Source organism: Nerophis lumbriciformis, linkage group LG14 (assembly GCF_033978685.3).
Source record: "Nerophis lumbriciformis linkage group LG14, RoL_Nlum_v2.1, whole genome shotgun sequence".
NCBI lineage: Eukaryota > Metazoa > Chordata > Actinopteri > Syngnathiformes > Syngnathidae > Nerophis > Nerophis lumbriciformis.
The window spans coordinates 41,238,199-41,256,323 of record NC_084561.2 but is presented as its reverse complement, the minus strand read 5'-3'; the positions used below and the strand labels follow the sequence as shown (position 1 = coordinate 41,256,323).

The 18,125-nt window shown below is 40.4% G+C and overlaps 1 protein-coding gene across 4 annotated transcripts in view; it reads right to left on the bottom strand.

Annotated features, from left to right (window-relative positions):
- Window positions 1-18,125, bottom strand: part of sox2 (SRY-box transcription factor 2) — a 379,189-nt gene that overhangs the window by 88,600 nt on the left and 272,464 nt on the right. For all 4 annotated transcript variants that reach the window (XR_012050817.1, XR_012050819.1, XR_012050820.1 and 1 more), the window contains one exon: window positions 256-332. The gene's annotated coding sequence lies outside the window, so the exon portion shown is untranslated. The remainder of the gene's footprint in view (window positions 1-255; window positions 333-18,125) is intronic.

Sequence of the window (18,125 nt, the reverse complement as noted above, 5' to 3'; positions counted from 1 at the left end):
TCCAACTTTTATCATAACATTGCACAAATGTTCAGTTTTTCTTGTAAAATTTTGACTTGCGATGAGTAAAATAACAACCTTTATGATAATACTACAGAGAGACTTCCCAAGTCTAAAAGGACGTCTCTCTGTCTAATACTAGAGGTTGGCATTTTTTGCAAGTCTCAAGAAGGTAAAAAATACAAGTGTGTGTGTGTGTGTGTGTGTGTGTGTGTGTGTGTGTGTGTGTGTGTGTGTGTGTGTGTACGTGCGTACCTTAAATCCTGCTGTTCCCCTTTGCCATCAAGCTTTTTCATTGTCCTGTTCTCTTCATTAAATCTTCTGTCACCTCACTGAAAAAAAATAAAACAGAAGTGAAAAGTTAATCAATTTGTTGCAGTGTAAAGTATTTTAGAATGGAATACCGTATTTTCCGCACCATAAGGCGCCCTGGGTTATAAGCCGCGCCTTCAATGAACGGCATATTTCAAAACTTTGTCCACCTATAAGCCGCCCCGTGTTGTAAGCCGCATCTAACTGCGCTAAAGGAATGTCAAAAAAACAGTCAGATAGGTCAGTCAAACTTTAATAATATATTAAAACCAGCGTGATGTGGGCGCGCATGGAGTCGTATATCAACATGGACGGAGCTGCCTGAAAAAAGCCACCCGGCCTCTTCGCGTAAACTTAAACTTACCTTAACCACTCGCTCATCTTTTCTTCATCCATCCCTTCGAGTTAGCTTTTATGATGACGCCGGCTGGAAAGGTCTCTTTTGGCAAGGTCTTCCTTTTGAATATCACCATGGGTGGAAGTTTCTGGCCATTAGCATGGCAAGCTAGAACCACAGTGAAGGATGACTTCTCATTCCCTGTGGTGCGAATATTCACCGTCTGTGCTCCCGTTGTATCCACAGTGCGGTTCACAGGAATATCAAAAGTCAGTGGAACCTCGTCCATGTTGATAATGTTCTCTGGCCGGATCTTTTTTTCAGCTATCTTGTTTTTACAATATGCACGGAAAGTAGCCAGCTTTTCTTGAAAGTCTTTAGGCAGTTGCTGTGAAATAGTAGTCCGTGTGCGGATGGAGAGATTGCGTCTTTTCATGAACCGGATCCCTGTCGCTTAGTAGGAGCCATTTTGTGGTCTTTACAGATGTAAACACACAAAGGAAATGAAACGTACGGTAATATCCGCGCGCTTTTTCTTCTTCTACGCGGGCGGGTGGTTGCTTACAGTAGAAGAAGAAGCGCTTCCTGTTCTATGGGGGCGGGTGCTTACCTTGGCGGTTGCTTGCGTAGAAGAAGAAGCACTTCCTCTTCTACGGGGAAAAAAGATGGCGGCTGTTTACCGTAGTTGCGAGACCGAAACTTTATGAAAATGAATCTTAATATTAATCCATATATAAAGCGCACCGGGTTAAAAGCCGCACTGTCAGCTTTTGAGTAAATTTGTGGTTTTTAGGTGCGGCTAATAGTGCGGAAAATACGGTATACATTTATTAGCCCAGAAATGTGGAAATTCAACGATTGCAAATCATCACTGACAAAGCAGCTGAATATTACCTTATTTCCCAGACTATATGCTGCTACTTTTTTTTCTACGCTTTGAACCCTGATGCTTATAAAACAGTGCGGCATTTGTTTATTTTTTTTTTTTTGCGAACGGACATAATGATAGTTGATTTCTACAACTATTATATTTTTGTGATAGAGTGATTGGAACACATACTTGTTTATCACAACAACAAAAAAAACATTCATGCAATTTGGTTCTTTTATGAATTTATTATGGGTCTACTGAACAGCTCGATTTTTGTTTCATCTCATCACAGAACTTTCCTCCAGAAGGTCTTATCTGTGTCCATGTGATGTCAGATGAAACAATATTTGGCCACAATACCCAGCAATATGGAGGAGAAAAGGTGAGGCTTTTAATCCCAGGAACACCAAACCTACCGTCAAGCATGGTGGTGGTAGTATTATGCTCTGCCAATGGAACTGCTGCTTTACAGAGAGTAAATGGGACAATGAAAAAGGAGGTTTACCTCCAAAAATCATCAGCCCGGAGGTTGGGTCTTGGGCGCAGTTGGGTGTTCCAACAGGACAATGACGATCATTTAAAAGGTTTCCCTTTACCTACTCAGTGGCCTAGTGGTTAGAGTGTCCGCCCTGAGATCGGTAGGTTGTGAGTCATACCAAAGACTATAAAAATGGGACCCATTACCTCCCTGCTTGGCACTCAGCATCAAGGGTTGGAATCGGGGGTTAAATCACCAAAATGATTCCCGGGCGCGGCCACCGCTGCTGCCCACTGCTCCCCTCACCTCCCAGGGGGTGATCAAGGGTGATGGGTCAAATGCAGAGAATAATCTCGCCACACCTGGTGTGTGTGTGTGACAATCATTGGTACTTTAACTTTTTAACTTTAACTTTAGGGGACCTGTTTTTTTGTCCCCATACCGTCAGAGGTCCCCTAAAGGTGACTGTGTAAACAGAGTGAAGTCCCCATTATGTCCCAGAACACACACACACACACACACACACACATACGCACGCACAACAAGCACCCAAACAGAATTTTTGGTGAGAGATCCAAAACCCACAACTTCATTCAACATGGACCGTGTATACAGTCATTGCACACACAAAAACATGCATACAAACACACATAATACCACTCTTTATAGGGAGCAGCACAATCCAACTCTTCCTTTGGAGTACAATGAGGACCTGTCTGCACCCAGTTTCCCCCCCACCCCATCTTTTTTTTATTTTGTGCCAAAAAAGCAACACAACGAAACACAACACACACACACACACACACAGTCGCAGTGAAGCGCTTATTTTTAGGACAGAAGCTCATTTAAGAAGGAGACAAGCGGTAGTTGATCTGCAAAGTATAAAAAAAAAATGTCTGTGTTCCACACGGAGATGACATAAAAACATAAAGCTTCACAGTTCTTTCGGATAGTCCCGACATTCAGATGACTTGGTGTGATCGGACACTACTTGACACCACTTTCACAGTACATACACTATTCTTTTTGCAAACCCCGTTTCCATATGAGTTGGGAAATTGTGTTAGATGCAAATATAAACGGAATACAATGATTTGAAAATCCTTTTCAACCCATATTCAGTTGAATGCACTACAAAGACAACATATTTGATCACTTATTTTTTTTCTGCAAATAATAATTAACTTAGAATTCACCACTGTGTTACATGGCCTTTCCTTTTAACAACACTCAGTAAACGTTTGAGAACTGAGGAGACGCATTTTTTAAGCTTCACAGGAGGAATTCTTCCCCATTCTTGCTTGATGTACAGCTTAAGTTGTTCAACAGTCCGGGGGTCTCCGTTGTGCTATTTTAGGCTTCATAATGCGCCACACATTTTCAATGGGAGACAGGTCTGGACTGCAGGTGGGCCCAGGAAAGTACCCGCACTCTTTTTTTACGAAGCCACGCTGTTGTAACACGTGCTGAATGTGGCTTGGCATTGTCTTGCTGAAATAAGCAGGGGCGTCCATGAAAAAGACAGCGCTTAGATGGCAGCAAATGTTGTTCCAAAACCTGTATGTACCTTTCAGCATTAATGGCGCCTTCACAGATGTGTACCGTATTTTCCGCACCATAAGGCGCCCTGGGTTATAAGCCGCGCCTTCAATGAACGGCATATTTCAAAACTTTGTCCACCTATAAGCCGCCCCGTGTTGTAAGCCGCATCTAACTGCGCTAAAGGAATGTCAAAAAAACAGTCAGATAGGTCAGTCAAACTTTAATAATATATTAAAACCAGCGTGATGTGGGCGCGCATGGAGTCGTATATCAACATGGACAGAGCTGCGTAAAAAAAAGCCACCCGGCCTCTTCGCGTAAACTTAAACTTACCTTAACCACTCGCTCATCTTTTCTTCATCCATCCCTTCGAGTTAGCTTTTATGATGACGCCGGCTGGAAAGGTCTCTTTTGGCAAGGTCTTCCTTTTGAATATCACCATGGGTGGAAGTTTCTGGCCATTAGCATGGCAAGCTAGAACCACAGTGAAGGATGACTTCTCATTCCCTGTGGTGCGAATATTCACCGTACGTGCTCCCGTTGTATCCACAGTGCGGTTCACAGGAATATCAGTTGCTGTGAAATAGTAATCCGTGTGCGGATGGAGAGATTGCGTCTTTTCATGAACAGGATCCCTGTCGCTTAGTAGGAGCCATTTTGTGGTCTTTACAGATGTAAACACACAAAGGAAATGAAACGTAATATTTGCGCGCTTCTTCTTCTTCTACGCGGGCGGGTGGTTGCTTACAGTAGAAGAAGAAGCGCTTCCTGTTCTATGGGGGCGGGTGCTTACCTTGGCGGTTGCTTGCGTAGAAGAAGAAGCGCTTCCTGTTCTACCGGGAAAAAAGATGGCGGCTGTTTACCGAAGTTGCGAGACCGAAACTTTATGAAAATGAATCTTAATATTTATCCATATATAAAGCGCACCGGGTTATAAGGCGCACTGTCAGCTTTTGAGAAAATTTGTGGTTTTTAGGTGCGCCTTATAGTGCGGAAAATACGGTAAGTTACCCATGTCTTGGGCACTAATACACCCCCATACCATCACACATGCTGGCTTTTCCACTTTGCGCCTATAACAATCCGGATGGTTTTTTTCCTCTTAGGTCCGTAGGACACGACGTCCACAGTTTCCAAAAACAATTTGAAATGTGGACTCGTCAGACCACAGAACACTTTTCCACTTTGTATCAGTCCATCTTAGATGAGCTCAGGCCCAGCGAAGCCGACGGCGTTTCTGGGTGTTGTTGATAAACGGTTTTCGCCTTGCATAGGAGAGTTTTAACTTGCACTTACAGATGTAGCGACCAACTGTAGTTACTGACAGTGGGTTTCTGAAGTGTTCCTGAGCCCATGTGGTGATATCCTTTACACACTGATGTCGCTTTTTGATGCAGTACAGCCTGAGGGAATCGAAGGTCACGGGCTTAGCTGCTTACGTGCAGTGATTTCTCCAGATTCTCTGAACCCTTTGATGATATTACGGACCGTAGATGGTGAAATCCCTAAATTCCTTGCAATAGCTGGTTGAGAAAGGTTGTTCTTAAACTGTTCAAAAATTTGCTCACACATTTGTTGACAAAGTGGTGACCCTCGCCCCATCCTTGTTTGTGAATGACTGAGCATTTCATGGAAGCTGCTTTTATACCCAATCATGGCACCCACCTGTTCCCAATTAGCCTGTTCACCTGTGGGATGTTCCAAATAAGTGTTTGATGAGCATTCCTCAACTTTATCAGTATTTATTGCCACCTTTCCCAACTTCTTTGTCACGTGTTGCTGGCATCAAATTCTAAAGTTAATGATTATTTGCAAAAAAAAAAAAATGTTTATCAGTTTGAACATCAAATATGTTGTCTTTGTAGCATATTCAACTGAAAATGGGTTGCAAATGATTTGCAAATCATTGTATTCCGTTTATATTTACATCTAACACAATTTCCCAACTCATATGGAAACGGGGGTTTTACTAAGATGTAAATACCTTGACAGTGTGGGCAATCTATGAAATAGTGTGTGCTATTAGCAGGCGTGTTGCGTCCGATCTACTAACACCGCATGTGCAATTGAAAAGTGATGCAGACCGCCTAATTTAAATGAGGATGTTGCGTGTTCTATACGGGGCCCATTCTGTTCATAACTTTTATGGACAGAATTTCTAGGCGCAGTCAAGGCGTTGAGGGGATCCGGTTTGGTGGCTGCAGGATTAGGTCTCTGCTTTTTGCAGATGATGTGGTCCTGATGGCTTCATCTGGCCAGGATCTTCAGCTCTCGCTGGATCGGTTCGCAGCCGAGTGTGAAACGACTGGGATGAGAATCAGCACCTCCAAGTCCGAGTCCATCGTACTTGCCCGGAAAAGGGTGGAGTGCCATCTCCGGGTTGGGGAGGAGATCTTGCCCCAAGTGGAGGAGTTCAAGTAACTCGGACTCTTGTTCACGAGTGAGGGAAGAGTGGATTGTGAGGTGCGGCGTCTTCAGTAATGCGGACGCTGTATCGATCCGTTGTGGTGAAGAAGGAGCTGAGCCGGAAGGCGAAGCTCTCAATTTACCGGTCGACCTACGTTCCCATCCTCACTTATGGTCATGAGCTTTGGGTTATGACCGAAAGGACAAGGTCACGGGTACAAGCGGCCGAAATGGGAATCAGCACCTCCAAGTCAGAGTCCATGGTTCTCACCCGGGAAAGGGTGGAGTGCCGTCTCCGGGTTGGGGAGGAGATCTTGCTCCAAGTGGAGGAGTTCAAGTACCTCGGAGTCTTGTTCTTGAGTGAGGGATGAATGAATCATGAGGTCGACAGGCGGATCGGTGTGGTGTCTTCAGTAATGCGGAAGCTGTATCAATCAATTGTGGTGAAGAAGGAGCTGAGCCAGAGGGTAAAGCTCTCAATTTACCGGTCGATCTACGTTCCCATCCTCACCTATGGTCATGAGCTTTGGGTCATGACCGAAAGGACAAGATCACGGGTACAAGCGGCCGAAATGGGAATCAGCACCTCCAAGTCAGAGTCCATGGTTCTCACCCGGGAAAGGGTGGAGTGCCGTCTCCGGGTTGGGGAGGAGATCTTGCTCCAAGTGGAGGAGTTCAAGTACCTCGGAGTCTTGTTCACGAGTGAGGGAAGAGTGGATCGTGAGATCAACAGGCGGATCATTGCGGCGTCTTCAGTAATGCGGACGCTGTATCGATCCGTTGTGGTGAAGAAGGAGCTGAGCCGGAAGGCAAAGCTCTCAATTTACCGGTCGATCTACGTTCCCATCCTCACCTATGGTCATGAGCTTTGGGTTATGACCGAAAGGACAAGATCACGGGTACAAGCAGCCGAAATGGGAATCATCACCTCCAAGTCCGAGTCCATGGTTCTCGCCCGGAAAAGGGTGGAGTGCCATCTCCGGGTTGGGGTGGAGATCTTGCTCCAAGTGGAGGAGTTCAAGTACCTCGGAGTCTTGTGCACGAGTGAGGGAAGAGTGGATCGTGAGATCGACAGGCGGATCGGTGCGGCGTCTTCAGTAATGCGGACGCTGTATCGATCCGTTGTGGTGAAGAAGGAGCTGAGCTGGAAGGCAAAGCTCTCAATTTACCGGTCGATCTACGTTCCTATTCTCACCTATGGTCATGAGCTTTGAGGTATGACTGAAATGACAAGATCACGGGTACAACCGGCCGAAATGGGATTCAGCACCTCCAAGTCCGAGTCCATGGTTCTCGCCCGGAAAAGAGTGAAGTGCCATCTCCGGGTTGGGGTGGAGATCTTGCTCCAAGTGGAGGAGTTCAAGTACCTCGGAGTCTTGTTCACGAGTGAGGGAAGAGTGGATGGTGAGATCGACAGGCGGATCGGTGCGGCGTCTTCAGTAATGCGGACGCTGTATCGAACCGTTGTGGTGAAGAAGGAGCTGAGCCGGAAGGCAAAGCTCTCAATTTACCGGTCGATCTACGTTCCCATCCTCACCTATGGTCATGAGCTTTGGGTTATGACTGAAAGGACAAGATCACGGGTACAAGCGGCCGAAATGGGAATCAGCACCTTCAAGTCAGAATCCATGGTTCTCGCCCGGAAAAGAGTGAAGTACCATCTCCGGGTTGGGGTGGAGATCTTGCTCCAAGTGGAGGAGTTCAAGTACCTAGGAGTCTTGTTCACGAGTGAGGGAAGAGTGGATCGTGAGATCGACAGGCGGATCGGTGCGGCGTCTTCAGTAATGCGGAAGCTGTATCGATCCGTTGTGGTGAAGAAGGAGCTGAGCCGGAAGGCAAAGCTCTCAATTTGCCAGTCGATCTAAGTTCCCATCCTCACCTATGGTCATGAGCTTTGGGTTATGACCGAAAGGACAAGTTCACGGGTACAAGCGGCCGAAATGAGTTTCCTCCGCCGGGTGGCGGGGCTCTCTCTTAGAGATAGGGTGAGAAGCTCTGCCATCCGGGAGGAGCTCAAACTAAAGCCGCTGCTCCTCCACATGGAGAGGAGCCAGATGAGGTGGTCCGGGCATCTGGTCAGGATGCCACCCAAACGCCTCCCTAGGGAGGTGTTTCGGGAACCTCCGACCGGTAGGAGGCCACGGGGAAGACCCAGGACACGTTGGGAAGACTATGTCTCCCGGCTGGCCTGGGAACACCTCGGGATCTCCCGGGAAGAGCTGGACAAAGTGGCTGGGGAGAGGGAAGTCTGGGCTTCCCTGCTTAGGCTGCTGCCCTCGCGACCCGACCTCGGATAAGCGGAAGAAGATGGATGGATGGATTTTTTAAGTTTGTTTTAAGCGGTGTGGTAAGCGTTCCCATTACATAAAGGTATTTGTTTGTGCACATTAATACATTTGTGTTAAAGTGTTTGCTAAAGGCAGTGATCCCCCAAGACTGGGCCCCCAACAGTGTGCAGAGGGATTGTGTGTAGTCTGGAAAGGGGTTTTGGGCCCTGCCTTTGTTTGTGTCTCTGTGCTGACATCACCGTGCTGATGGCACAAAATCCCCGTTCGACCGCACACAGCATTTTTCCAAACAAAACATCCAGCACGTGCACGTCGTGCACATACATGCGCCCGCTACCACTAATGCCAACTTGACCAAAAATCAAACCCCCCACCCCCACTCGACGCATATGCAGACACCATGTATGCGCCAATGATCGACGATGGCATTGCAGGGAAGCTGCCAGGTCTGCAGCTCATGTCATTAAAAAAGAAAACATGAAATTGTTTCATGGCGTCATGTTGTTATAGAGAGTAACTTCCTGCCATGATGGGGAACTGGTGTGTAGTAAGGAGAATAAATATAGTGTTTCAAGTAAGTGTCTATATTAGCTATAATAGCCTACTATCAAAATGACTTTAAAAGTCTTATATAAGTGTTATAACGAAGGCAACACGTGACGTAAGTGTCTATATTAGCTATATTAGCCTACTATCAAAATGACTTTCAAAGCCTTATATAAGTGTTATAACGAAGGTAACGCATGACGTAAGTGTCTATTTTAGATATATTAGCCTACTATCAAAATTACTTTAAAAGTATTATATAAGTGTTATAATGGAAGCAACACATGACGTAAGTGTCTATATTAGCTATTTTAGCCTACCATCAAAATGACTTTAAAAGTCTTATATAAGTCTTATATAAGTGTGTAGACACGTAAGTGTCTATATTAGCCTACTATCAAAGTTACTTTAAAAGTCTTACATAAGTGTTATAATGAAGGTAACGCATGACGTAAGTGTCTACATTAGGTATATTAGCCTACTATCAAAATGAATTTAAAAGTCTTATATAAGTGTTATAACGGAGGCAACGCGTGACGTAAGTGTCTATATTAGCTGTACTAGCCTACTATCAAAATGACTTTAAAAGTATTATATAAGTTTTATAATGAAGACAACACATGATGTAAGTGTCTGTATTAGCTATATTAGCCTACTATCAAAATGACTTGAAAAGTCTTATATAAGTGTTATAACAAAGGCAACACGCGATGTAAGTGTCTATATTAGCTATATTGGCCTACTATCAAAATGACTTTAAAAGTCTTATATAAGTATTATAACGAAGGCAACACATGACGTAAGTGTCTGTATTAGCTATATTAGCCTACTATCAAAATGACTTTAAAAGTCTTATATAAGTGTTATAACGAAGGCAACACGTGGTATGAGTGTCTATATTAGCCTACTATCAAAATCACTTTAAAAGTATTATATAAGTGTTATAATGGAGGCAACACGTGACGCAAGTGTCTATATTAGCCTACTATCAAAATGACTTTAAAAGTCTTATATAAGTGTTATAATGAAGGTAATGCATGACGTAAGTGTCTATATTGATGTCTATGGGGCGGTATAGCTCGGTTAGTAGAGTGGCCGTGCCAGCAACTTGAGGGTTGCAGGTTCGATCCCCGCTTCCGCCATCCCAGTCACTGCCGTTGTGTCCTTGGGCAAGACACTTTACCCACCAGCTCCCAGTGCCACCCACACTGGTTTAAATGTAACTTAGATATTGGGTTTCACTATGTAAAGCGCTTTGAGTCACTAGAGAAAAAGCGCTATATAAATATAATTCACTTCACTTCTATATTAGCTATATTAGCCTACTATCAAAATGACTTTAAAAGTGTTATATAAGTGTTATAATGAAGGTAAGGCATGACGTAAGTGTCTATATTAGCTATATTAGCCTACTATCAAAATGACTTTAAAAGTCTTATATAAGCGTTATAACGAAGGCAACATGTGACGTAAGTGTTTATATTACCTATGTTAGCCTACTATCAAAATGACTTTAAAAGTCTTATATAAGTGTTATAACGAAGGCAACACGTGACGTAAGTGTCTATATTAGCTATATTAGCCTACTATCAAAATTACTTTAAAAGTCTTATATAAGTGTTATAACGAAGGCAACACGTGGCATGAGTGTCTATATTAGCCTACTATCAAAATTACTTTAAAAGTATTATATAAGTGTTATAACGGAGGCAACACGTGACGCAAGTGTCTATATTAGCCTACTATCAAAATGACTTTAAAAGTCTTATATAAGTGTTATAAAGAACACAACACATGACATAAGTGTCTATATTAGCTATATTAGCCTACTATCAAAATGACTTTAAAAGTCTTATATAAGTGTTATAATGAAGGCAACACATGATGTAAGTGTCTATATTAGCTATATTAGCCTACTATCAAAATGACTTGAAAAGTCTTATATAAGTGTTATAACAAAGGCAACACGTGATGTAAGTGTCTATATTAGCTATATTAGCCTACTATCAAAATGACTTTAAAAGTCTTATATAAGTGTTACAACGAAGGCAACACATGACGCAAGTGTCTATATTAGCTTACTATCAAAATAACTTTAAAAGTCATTTTGTCTTATATAAGTGTTATAATGAAGACAACACATAATGTGTCTATATTAGCTATGTTAGCCTACTATCAAAATGACTTTAAAAGTCTTATATAAGTGTTATAACGAAGCTTTGCGTGACGTAAGTGTCTATATTAGCTATATTAGCCTACTATCAAAATGACTTGAAAAGTCTTATATAAGTGTTATAACAAAGGCAACACGTGATGTAAGTGTCTATATTAGCTATATTGGCCTACTATCAAAATGACTTTAAAAGTCTTATATAAGTATTATAACGAAGGCAACACATGATGTAAGTGTCTGTATTAGCTATATTAGCCTACTATCAAAATGACTTTAAAAGTCTTATATAAGTGTTACAACGAAGGCAACACATGACGCAAGTGTCTATATTAGCTTACTATCAAAATAACTTTAAAAGTCATTTTGTCTTATATAAGTGTTATAATGAAGACAACACATAATGTGTCTATATTAGCTATGTTAGCCTACTATCAAAATGACTTTAAAAGTCTTATATAAGTGTTATAACGAAGGCAACACATGACGTAAGTGTCTATATTAGCTATATTGGCCTACTATCAAAATGACTTTAAAAGTCTTATATAAGTATTATAACGAAGGCAACACATGACGTAAGTGTCTGTATTAGCTATATTAGCCTACTAGCAAAATGACTTTAAAAGTCTTATATAAGTGTTACAACGAAGGCAACACATGACGTAAGTGTCTATATTAGCTTACTATCAAAATAACTTTAAAATTAATTTTGTCTTATATAAGTGTTATAATGAAGACAACACATGATGTGTCTATATTAGCTATGTTAGCCTACTATCAAAATGACTTTAAAAGTCTTATATAAGTGTTATAACGAAGCTTTGCGTGACGTAAGTGTCTATATTAGCTATATTAGCCTACTATCAAAATGACTTGAAAAGTCTTATATAAGGGTTATAACAAAGGCAACACATGATGTAAGTGTCTATATTAGCTATATTAGCCTACTATCAAAATGACTTTAAAAGTCTTATATAAGTGTTATAACAAAGGCAACACGTGATGTAAGTGTCTATATTAGCTATATTGGCCTACTATCAAAATGACTTTAAAAGTCTTATATAAGTATTATAACGAAGGCAACACATGACGTAAGTGTCTGTATTAGCTATATTAGCCTACTATCAAAATGACTTTAAAAGTCTTATATAAGTGTTATAACGAAGCTTTGCGTGACGTAAGTGTCTATATTAGCTATATTAGCCTACTATCAAAATGACTTGAAAAGTCTTATATAAGTGTTATAACAAAGGCAACACATGATGTAAGTGTCTATATTAGCTATATTAGCCTACTATCAAAATGACTTTAAAAGTCTTATATAAGTGTTATAACAAAGGCAACACGTGATGTAAGTGTCTATATTAGCTATATTGGCCTACTATCAAAATGACTTTAAAAGTCTTATATAAGTATTATAACGAAGGCAACACATGACCTAAGTGTCTGTATTAGCTATATTAGCCTACTATCAAAATGACTTTAAAAGTCTTATATAAGTGTTACAACGAAGGCAACACATGACGTAAGTGTCTATATTAGCTTACTATCAAAATAACTTTAAAAGTCATTTTGTCTTATATAAGTGTTATAATGAAGACAAAACATGATGTGTCCATATTAGCCTACTATCAAAATGACTTTAAAAGTCTTATATAAGTGTTATAACGAAGCTTTGCGTGACGTAAGTGTCTATATTAGCTATATTAGCCTACTATCAAAATGACTTGAAAAGTCTTATATAAGTGTTATAACAAAGGAAACACGTGATGTAAGTGTCTATATTAGCTATATTGGCCTACTATCAAAATGACTTTAAAAGTCTTATATAAGTATTATAACGAAGGCAACACATGATGTAAGTGTCTGTATTAGCTATATTAGCCTACTATCAAAATGACTTTAAAAGTCTTATATAAGTGTTACAACGAAGGCAACACATGACGCAAGTGTCTATATTAGCTTACTATCAAAATAACTTTAAAAGTCATTTTGTCTTATATAAGTGTTATAATGAAGACAACACATGATGTGTCTATATTAGCTATGTTAGCCTACTATCAAAATGACTTTAAAAGTCTTATATAAGTGTTATAACGAAACTTTGCGTGACGTAAGTGTCTATATTAATTATATTAGCCTACTATCAAAATGACTTTAAAAGTCTTATATAAGTGTTATAACGAAGGCAACACATGACATAAGTGTCTATATTAGCTATATTAGCCTACTATCAAAATGACTTTAAAAAAACTTATACAAGTGTTATAACAAAGGCAACACGTGACGTAAGTGTCTATATTAGCTACATTAGCCTACTATCAAAATGACTTTAAAAGTCTTATATAAGTGTTTTAACGAAGGCAACACATGACGTAAGTGTCTATATTAGCTATATTAGCCTACTATCAAAATGACTTTAAAAGTCTTATAACGAAGGCAACACATGACGTAAGTGTCTATATTAGCCTACTATCAAAATGACTTTAAAATACTTATATACGTGTTATAAAGAACACAACACATGACGTAATTGTCTATATTAGCCTACTATCAAAATGACTTTCAAAGTCTTATATAAGTGTTATAACGAAGGCAACGTGTGACGTAGGTGTCTATATTAGCTATATTAGCCTACTATCAAAATGACTTTAAAAGTCTTATATAAGTGTTATAATGAAGGCGACACGTGTCGTAAGTGTCTATATTAGCCTACTATCAAAATGACTTGAAAAGTCTTATATAAGTGTTATAACAAAGGCAACACGCGATGTAAGTGTCTATATTAGCTATATTAGCCTACTATCAAAATGACTTGAAAAGTCTTATATAAGTGTTATAACAAAGGCAACACGTGATGTAAGTGTCTATATTAGCTATATTGGCCTACTATCAAAATGACTTTAAAAGTCTTATATAAGTATTATAACGAAGGCAACACATGATGTAAGTGTCTGTATTAGCTATATTAGCCTACTATCAAAATGACTTTAAAAGTCTTATATAAGTGTTACAACGAAGGCAACACATGACGCAAGTGTCTATATTAGCTTACTATCAAAATAACTTTAAAAGTCATTTTGTCTTATATAAGTGTTATAATGAAGACAACACATGATGTGTCTATATTAGCTATGTTAGCCTACTATCAAAATGACTTTAAAAGTCTTATATAAGTGTTATAACGAAACTTTGCGTGACGTAAGTGTCTATATTAATTATATTAGCTTACTATCAAAATGACTTTAAAAGTCTTATATAAGTGTTATAACGAAGGCAACACATGACATAAGTGTCTATATTAGCTATATTAGCCTACTATCAAAATGACTTTAAAAAAACTTATACAAGTGTTATAACAAAGGCAACACGTGACGTAAGTGTCTATATTAGCTACATTAGCCTACTATCAAAATGACTTTAAAAGTCTTATATAAGTGTTTTAACGAAGGCAACACATGACGTAAGTGTCTATATTAGCTATATTAGCCTACTATCAAAATGACTTTAAAAGTCTTATAACGAAGGCAACACATGACGTAAGTGTCTATATTAGCCTACTATCAAAATGACTTTAAAAGACTTATATACGTGTTATAAGGAACACAACACATGACGTAAGTGTCTATATTAGCCTACTATCAAAATTACTTTAAAATTCTTATATAAGTGTTATAACGAAGGCAACACATGTTGTAAGTGTCTATATTAGCTATATAAGCCTACTATCAAAACGACTTTAAAGCTGTAAGAAGGCGAAATATAACGCTTAAAACTGGTGCTGTCAAACATAACGAGTCAACTCACGAGATAAATTACATAACAATTATGTCATTAATGGGGGTGGTTGGGGGCGTGGTTAAGAGGGGAGGAGTATATTTACAGCTAGAATTCACCAAGTCAAGTATGTCATATACCTGTATTTATATATACATATATATATATATATACATCCTGAAAATATGCAAACAAAACTGTGTTTAGATGATTGATACTTCAAACTTGCATGAATAAATCCTAAGGAATATAACATAACTTGGCTTCTGAGAGCCTCAAAATGCAATGAATAAAATGCTAAAGTGGTTGATAAACAAGCAATTATTTCAATAATTAAACATGGTCATTTTAAATTAATTATTATGATCATTTAAAATTAATTATTTCCAATATGTTTATTTTAATGTATAATTCTATGGCTGCATGTAATAAGGAGTCAGAAAAAAATACAAATAAAAATATACTTAATGTTGATGTTTTTAGCAAAATATAGTAAAAATGTATTTATTTTTATTTTTTTTAAATTAATAAATATATTTATTTTTAGGTAAGACAAACTTAATAATACAATTTATCTCTAGTCTGGATGATTTAGTTCTTGTCACCCTGTTATCCTCCCGTCTCTTCCCCAAGGATGGCTCCATGAGCTGGGCAAACGCCTGGAGATGCCCTACCCTTTTTGCTGCGGACCGGTCAACGCTTGAAAATGTGTCCCTCGGGCCGGGTGGGGGGGTTATGGTATTTTTTTTGTCATAAAGAAATACAATCATGGGTGCTCACGGACTGTATCCCTGCAGACTGTATCGATCTATATTGATATATAATGTATTTATTGTGTTTTTTATGTTGATTTCATTTAAAAAAATAAATAAAATGAAATAAATATTGTTTTATTTCTTGTGCGGCCCGGTACCAATCGGTCCGCGGACTGGTACCGGTGGTTGGGGACCACTGCCCAACGTCAACAACACGGTCGGCGGCCCGTCGGTGTGCAGCTCGTACATCGCCGCCCGGTATGCCGGACGCCTCGTATGGAATATCGTGATTGGGCAGGCACGCTGTTTATATCGTGGGAAAGCGGACGTGAAAAAAGGCTGTCCTCACTCAGGTGCGCATGGAGCTGGAGGGGGCGTGGTCTCCAGCTCCGGCTGAAAATCGAGATTTTCGGGAGAATACTTGTCCCGGTAGGTTTTCGGGAGAGGTGCTGAATTTCGGGAGTCTCCCGGAAAATTTGAGAGGGTTGGCAAGTATGGACTGTTGATCTTGTTGTACTTGTTCAACAGCGATACAGGTCACACTGAGAGTGCCCTTATAAACAACTTTAACAATGTTAGAAATATGCGCCACACTGTGAATCCACATCAAACAAGAATGACAAACACATTTCGGGAGAACATCCGCACCGTAACACAACATAAACACAACAGAACAAATACCCAGAACCCTTTGCAGCACTAACTCTTCCGGGAGCTACAAGGTGGGGGCAGGGGGAGGGCGGGGTTTGGTGGTAGCGGGGGTGTATATCGTCCCGGGAGAGTTAGTGCTGCAAAGGCTTCTGGGTATTTGTTCTGTTGTGTTTATGTTGTGTTACGGTGCGGATCCATCCATCCATTTTCTACCGCTTATTCCCTTTGGGGTCGCGGGGGGCGCTGGAGCCTATCTCAGCTACAATCGGGCGGAAGGCGGGGTACACCCTGGACAAGTCGCCACCTCATCGCAGGGCCAACACAGATAGACAGACAACATTCACACTCACATCCACACACTAGGGCCAATTTAGTGTTGCCAATGTTCTCCCGAAATGTGTTTGTCATTCTTGTTTGATGTGGATTCACAGTGTGGCGCATATTTCTAACATTGTTAAAGTTGTTTATACGGCCACTCTCAGTGTGACCTGTATCGCTGTTGAATCAATCAATCAATCAATCAATGTTTATTTATATAGCCCTAAATCACAAGTGTCTCAAAGGGCTGCACAAGCCACAGCGACATCCTCGGTACAAAGCCCACATAAGGGCAAGGAAAAACTCACCCCAGTGGGCCGTTGATGTGAATGACTATGAGAAACCTTGGAGAGGACCACATATGTGGGTAACCCCCCCCCCCCCCCCCCCCCCTCTAGGGGAGACCGAATGCAATGGGTGGTTGAACAAGTACGTGTTGCATTCCCGTGTGTGTTCATACAGAAGCCACACATATCTTGTGATTGGGCCGGCACGTTGCTAGAATGGGTGAAAAGCGGACGTGACGATAGCTCATAGCGGACGTTAAAGGCAGTGTCTTTAAGGCACGCCCCCAAGTCTGTGGTCCGGGTTGGCTACGAGATATAATGACTGATGAACACCTTCGTTGGATAATGAAGGTTGCCTCAGCTCAAAGCCTGAGCCCTGACATTAATGAACTAGCATCCAAGAAAAGATGTCAGGTATCTGGCTTGGGCACATCAGATTAGATCGGTGTGTTGCAAACTGAGCAGTTTAAAGTCCTGAATGGTTGCTTTATTCATTGTTATTTTATTTTCAAATGTATTAGCCTGTGTAAAGAGTTAATGTTGATATGTACCTCTGAAGACTGCAAATAGAAAAGAGGCATTCAATTTTTATTTAAATTGTATTTCATATGCCATTGATATTTTTTAATTATTATTATTATTATTTGAAACTCGATTTTGCATGTCACTATAAAGTTATATAAGCCTTGCATGTTTAATATTCAATGCAAAACTTGTTTGGGTCCCTATTAAAAGGTTAATTTGTTCAACCTTGGCCCGCGGCTTTGTTCAGTTTTAAATTTTGGCCCACTCTGTATTTGTCAAGACTTGGTCCTGGGAAGTATGCTTTTCCGGGATGCAACGGAAAGTTGGCACGGGCGAGACGGGAATGAAGGTACATGATTTATTTAAAGACTATAAATACAAAAAAAAGGGTCAAACAAAAAGCGCGCACAGTGGCGGAGAACAAACTATGAAAAAACAAAAAGACTATAAACATGGAACCAAAACTTACTTTGACAAGGGACATGAAGCAGGATCTTAGAGGAATGGACAGAGCATAAATGTGGTGTGTGGTCGTCAGGACGAACAACAGAAAACGAATGAACTTAAATACTTATGGACATGATTAACAACAGGTGCGTGACTCAAAACAGGTGCGTGACATGACAGGTGAAACTAATGGGTAACTATGGTGACAAAACAAAACTGCACAAAAAGTCCAAAAATAAAACCTGATCACACAGACATGACAGTATTTGAGTTTGACACCCCTGGTTTAAGGGGTTATCCGGCATAGCCTGAGAATAAATTCCAATGGCAAAGGGAGACCGGGTACAAAAAAGACAAACTTCCACTAATGCTGCTTTATGTTCGTACTGTCTTCCCTCAAACGGTTGCATGAAAC